We start from the raw sequence: 5629 nt of genomic DNA, 5'->3' as shown, positions 1-5629 counted from the left end.
CGTGCGTTTTCTTAAGGAGAAGGAAGGGGGCTGTACAAAACTAAGTTCAGCAATTTATGGACATTATGGCGGCGATCATGTTAAATGACATTAATTTCATGACATTCCGTGATATTTTTTGTTCTCACTCTCATGCCTCACAATTTGTATTTAGAACAATTTGTTTGACAAAGTACTCGGATCTGAAGGATCATAAAGCATTAAATGTTAATCAAATAATCAGAATTGAAAATAACTTTTGAAAAAGGGTATTAGCAAATTAGAAATCGCAATCCCATGACATTTTTACGTGTACAAGTTATTCAAAAATGAGATTAATATATTCTCAAAAATGTGGACATTCATTGTGGAATGTAAGAATGCTCCATTCTTCCGAAAAGCAAAATTCTTTTAATTTAAATAACAACACTATTTGAATTACTTTTGATTTGTTTTCATGATTTCTACAAGTTATATACAGCATCATTCTTTTTCTGTGTCAAGGTTTAAGTCTTCAATGATATTTTCTTCAATTCCATCAACGATGGAAGATGAGATAAATTCATCTAAAGTATTAGAAGATAAAGAACTTTTGAAAATCTTCAAATATTACAAAATTACGCATGGCATAAGAATAACTAAGTGAAAAATTTTTTCCAACGTCTCCTCGTTATCCAAATCGAGCTTAAAATGGATCTGATTCATGTAAGGCACGAAGGAAAATGTCAACATTTGCCTCTCTTGATCATTTTCTTGCATTATGAGTTCTAAATTTCTTCAACTGTTTATATTGACTTTCCGCTGGTTGTTCAGCCAGTGAACCTCAAAGTGTAGATGAGTGAATAAATATTTCCCTACCATTAGCCAGACATTCATGAACACTAGCAGGAATTTCATACGCTCCGTTCTAACTAAGATATTGTTCGTCTTTACTTTTGCAATAAACATGTCGGGAATTATTGATTCCAGGAGATTTATAAATATTTACATATTATGAAATCTCATATTTAGTTCTCCATCAGTAGCTAATGAATAGCTCAGAAAATTAGGTTTAGAGAATGACTCAAACCACTCAAGCCCCAAACGCATTTCAGCGGAATGGCGACGGAAACGGTAAAATTTGACAGGAAATATATGAGCGAACTGTTAAATCCTTCCGTTACCGTTGTGCTGCATTGCATTGGGGGTTTTATTCATTTACTCCTTTGAAAAGTTAATTAAATGAGCTCAAATGGTTATAAATAAAGTCGAAGTTATTACCAATAAATGTATTTTGACCATACCCTTTGAGCGCATAGTTCAGTCTGACCCATTTTCAATAGGAAACGATGGGACTAGATTTCCCGTCGAATGAAACTTGTTGCGAGAAAATCGGACACAAATAAGTGTCTAAATGGCGATTGCGTTCTTTTGCGCACATACATACAGACGCGCATGCACACACATACAGACATCACCTCAATTCTTCGCGCTGAGTTAGTTGATATATACCACTAGGGGTCTCCGGGCCTTCTATCAAACATTCGTTTTGGAATGAGCATTAACCTTGGAGTACGAGAGAGGCAAAACACGGTAAAAAACAAATGAAAAAAATCAGAGTGACTTAACTCTGTTAATTGCAAATACTGGCAAGAAATTCTTTCAGGACATTTTAGTCGAAGCTTTGTCCTTGATGTGTATCATAAAAGAACCTGGGGATTCCTGAGGAAAAAAGTTCTTCACTATCAAAGTTGAAAATAGCGTCGTTTTTGGAAAAAAATATTGCTTCCGCATTTTTTTCAATTTTTTTTCACAGTGTAAGCATTAGTTTTTGCACACCATTTAAAAGCTTATACAATAACCTTTAAAAAATATTTCAATAAATAGTTGAAAATAAAATATTTTTTCAGAAAATTTGCTAACTTTTTTACCCATTTCTGACTTTGCCACCTTATATCTTTGGAACTAGTGCACCTAGAGACTTCAAATTCAGAATTTCTCTTAATTAGAGTATTGACAATGGAGAGAAAATATTTTAAAATAATTCGGAAGACATGACATTTTCGATTAATGACCGCCCGAAATCCTATAGTGCCGCGGCGGGTGCTGATCCTGCGTGTTTGGAGAATATTTGTACCAGTAGGTAGCATCTAACTGTCTCCCAAACCTCTTCAGATCGGCTAAATTGTCAATATTTGACGCGACCGCGTGACCTTTATAGTCCGAACGTAGGTTACGATAAATTATCTCGAACTTTTTTCTCTCCGACATCTGTTTAGTGAGAGAATTAAAAATCTTTAACATTTCCGATAAATAATCAGAGAATTTCTCCTTCGGACCCTGTTTCCGCGAAATAGCTTTAATCTCGGTCACGTGATCGTGATCGGGACTAAGAAACTCACTTTTGAGTTCCGTCACGAGTTCGTTCCAATTCGCGAATTCGTCGTTTTCCATACCGGACATGAACCACGACTTGGCCTGGTCTTTGAAAAGGTATATCGCGGACCGAAATAGTTCTCGTTTTGACACGTTCTCCGATTTCGCGTAGAACTCCACCTCTTTGATGAATTTCATCAGGTTCTGTCCATTATCTCTCCCGTCATACCTAATATTCCACTCGGAAACCGGTCTACTTTTCGGTTGTTCACGACGACGACGATGTCTGTAGGGTCTCGCCACCGGAGCATCTGACTGCGAAGCAGAACTACCCTGTTCGGACTCGGAAAGTGAATCCGATGTCTCAGCCGGAGGAATCGGCTTCGACTTTGAAATTTTATTGAGCGAAAACTTGCGAAGGAACTTTTCCGAACGATTTGTATCCGGGCTGACGTCTTGACGTGGCCACCCATATGGATACGGAGGAAACGCGAAAGGATACCACGACGCGAGCGCTCCCGGGAGTGCTGAGACATTTGTCTTGGACGGCTGCTTGAACGATTTCAACTCGCGACGTTTTGGAGCCTCCGGAAGACCCACGGCTCCTAAAGCACTACCTTCATTGTCATCCTCTTCCTCTGACGGTACTAAGCTACGAATTTCCGTATCTTTGGACCCCTTTTTGGTCAGTTTGTGTCCCTTTTGGGATGGATTATTCTCCGAGTTTATATTCATTCGTATATTCGAAACAGAACGGGCTATTTCTTGCATAACTTCTTCCCTAACTTCTTTTAACGGAGAGAAAATCGAAAAATGAGTATTCATAAGCCCTCGTATAGCACTGAGAAGCTTGTCAAAATCAGTGAGATCATCATCTGACTCAGCAAATTCTTGGGCACGGCGAACTCGTCCAAAGTAGTGCACAAGGCGGGATTTTAAACTTTCTTTAAAACCCTCAAACCGAACTTTATGTTCCAAATAATCCCTTATTTGTTCCACGTTTGTATCAATTTGTTTGATTTCCGCATCCACTGTTACATTGCACCTGAGAAAATCTATATCGATCACGTTCTTTTCTCTTTCTTCTTTCATACGGTCCCGAAGCTTTCTCTGAATGGCAGATCGAGACTCCGACGATTCAAATTGCACTGCTCTAATCACCAGCTCATGTTCAATTTCATGTTTTTCCAAATGATGAACCATTAAACGCTTGTATTGAACTTCAAACTCTAAATCCATGTTGCTCAAAGACTGATTCGGTAGGAGAACGAAATTCAATTAAAAAAAACCTAAAGTATTTTTCTTCCCCTCCGCTAGGGGGCGGTGAATGGAATTTACGTATGCTACTAATTTTAGTTGGGCGCCATTTTGTAAGCCTCTCGGCTGCTCAGAAGGAATTGAGTGTGGGAAATTGTCGAGCACTGGGTCGTTTAATTGTATAGCACCGTTTTACCCACTGCCCCACTCTTCACTTACCTTAAGCAGGAGCGATAAAAGTTGAAAACCTTGCGGAGAAGTGTCAGCCAACCGGTTCTATCGACCAAGGTGGACCAAAATCGAGGTAACGGAGTCTTATCCAGGTGAACTACCAAGACCAAGGCTTGAATACCATTCAGGTACGGAACGGAACAATACCATGCATATGCAATGAGGGAGTGCTGCTCATAAATGACCTGACTCAATACTTTGTCTTAACATTATGATTTTATTCGCCCCTTGGGCATATTATATGGAGAGAGAGAAATGGTGTACTTGCGCTTTTACGGGGGTTGTCAGGCAGCGATGGTCTCGTCGGCTAGCATTGGGTCGATGGCGATGGATGACCTCCAGCGGTATGCGAGGATTTCGTGAGCCTGATTGCTTCGGATCGTCTTGGAAGTTCGTAGATGGCTGGGCGGTGGAGAGTGTGCGACGTGGTGAGCACCGGCGGCGGGTTCTAGAGATGGCCAGACGGTTTACAGTTGGATACCCGGGTCCACTTCCCCTTCGCGTGCTGGAGGGGGGGGGGCTATTCGCCACTCGTTCTGTAGGCCTGTGGCCCAAATGGAGCGATGGCGATTGCTGAAGGTCGAGAGTTATTCGTCGTCGGTCGAAAGCTGATTTCCGGCGACCAGGCAGGCAAGATGGCGGTTTCTGATGGCTGTGGCCAATCGATGTCAGTCGAAAGATGATCGCTGGCGACCAGGCATGCGAGATGGCGGTTTCAGGTGGCTGCGGCCAATCGATGTCGGCTGGAAGATGCTTGCCGGCGACCAGGCAAGCGAGATGGCGGTTTCAGTTGGCTGCGGCCAATCGATGTCGGTCGGAAGATGATTGCCGGTGACCAGCCAAGCGCAATGGCGACTTGCACAGGATAGCGTTCCCAGGGGGCGCGATGGCGGCTCGGACGGTGATTGATTCCGTTCCCTGATGTACTTTGCCTCACCGAAAACTGACACAAGCCACGCCAACTAGTTTCTTCCAGTTTTGGGATCGCGAACTAGTTTCTGGATGGCACTGCGGAATAGAATGTCCTCCGGGGTCACACCCGTGGGCACAAAAAGAAAAGAAAAGGCCCGGAAGCAGAATCGGGCCTGCCCCGTAGCAATTAGCACACCATATTATCACTCTCTCTAGCGCATTTAACACCACTCTCCCATATCAATTAAGCACATTGTACAATATGATTTACCTTTTCTTCTATACAAATTAACACCTATTGAAGGTGAGCTGGCTTCTAAAGAGATGCTATTATCTTTTTCACTAGTAACAAAAGATACAATTTTTACAATTAGCTTTAGAATTACACCGTACTATCACTTGTAACTAACCGTACTATTAGCTTTTAAGTCTCTCACAGGAACTTTTTAGCATCTGTTTTTTTGTTTAGCACTAATTCACTTCATATGCATGCAAGTTTTCTTAAGTTTTATCCTTTTAACAAAGTTTTAAATGATCACAGCGGCGCGCACTACAACTGCCTTCGTAGTTCGACAGAAAAGAAACCCCGACTCCCTCTCGACGGTCTATTTACCTGAGTTTTTTTTAATCTTTCTTTTGGTCTTATTTCGTTTTCTCTTCTATGCCTCTTACGAAAAACTGAAGAGTCATTCTTCACATCTTCGTAAATGTTGGCAGCACTTCCGCGCAGGGTATTGATTAGGTCAACACCGTTACGGGTGGTTGTCCAGACTCAAACCGCAGATAGTACAGTGTGGGTGGGGATGAATGAAACAAGGACTATGCCTTTCACGATAATGCCGAATCTTTTTATTTCGGACAGCTGGGATCGCCACCAGTAAGGCTGTCCTACTAC

The 5629-nt window shown here is 41.7% G+C and overlaps 1 long non-coding RNA gene across 1 annotated transcript; it reads right to left on the bottom strand.

Annotated features, from left to right (window-relative positions):
• Positions 1-3888: 3888 nt before the first annotated feature.
• On the bottom strand, positions 3889-5403 carry LOC134203549 (uncharacterized). Its single transcript, XR_009977638.1, has 3 exons — positions 5145-5403; positions 5006-5076; positions 3889-4907 (listed from the first exon to the last, which is right to left on the bottom strand). It is a non-coding gene; the product is annotated as an uncharacterized LOC134203549 (long non-coding RNA).
• Between the last annotated feature and the right edge of the window lie 226 nt (positions 5404-5629).

Source organism: Armigeres subalbatus, unplaced genomic scaffold (genome assembly GCF_024139115.2).
Source record: "Armigeres subalbatus isolate Guangzhou_Male unplaced genomic scaffold, GZ_Asu_2 Contig1958, whole genome shotgun sequence".
Taxonomy (NCBI): Eukaryota; Metazoa; Arthropoda; class Insecta; order Diptera; family Culicidae; genus Armigeres; species Armigeres subalbatus.
The sequence above is the reverse complement of the archived record's forward strand: the minus strand, read 5'-3'. Positions and strand labels throughout refer to the sequence as shown.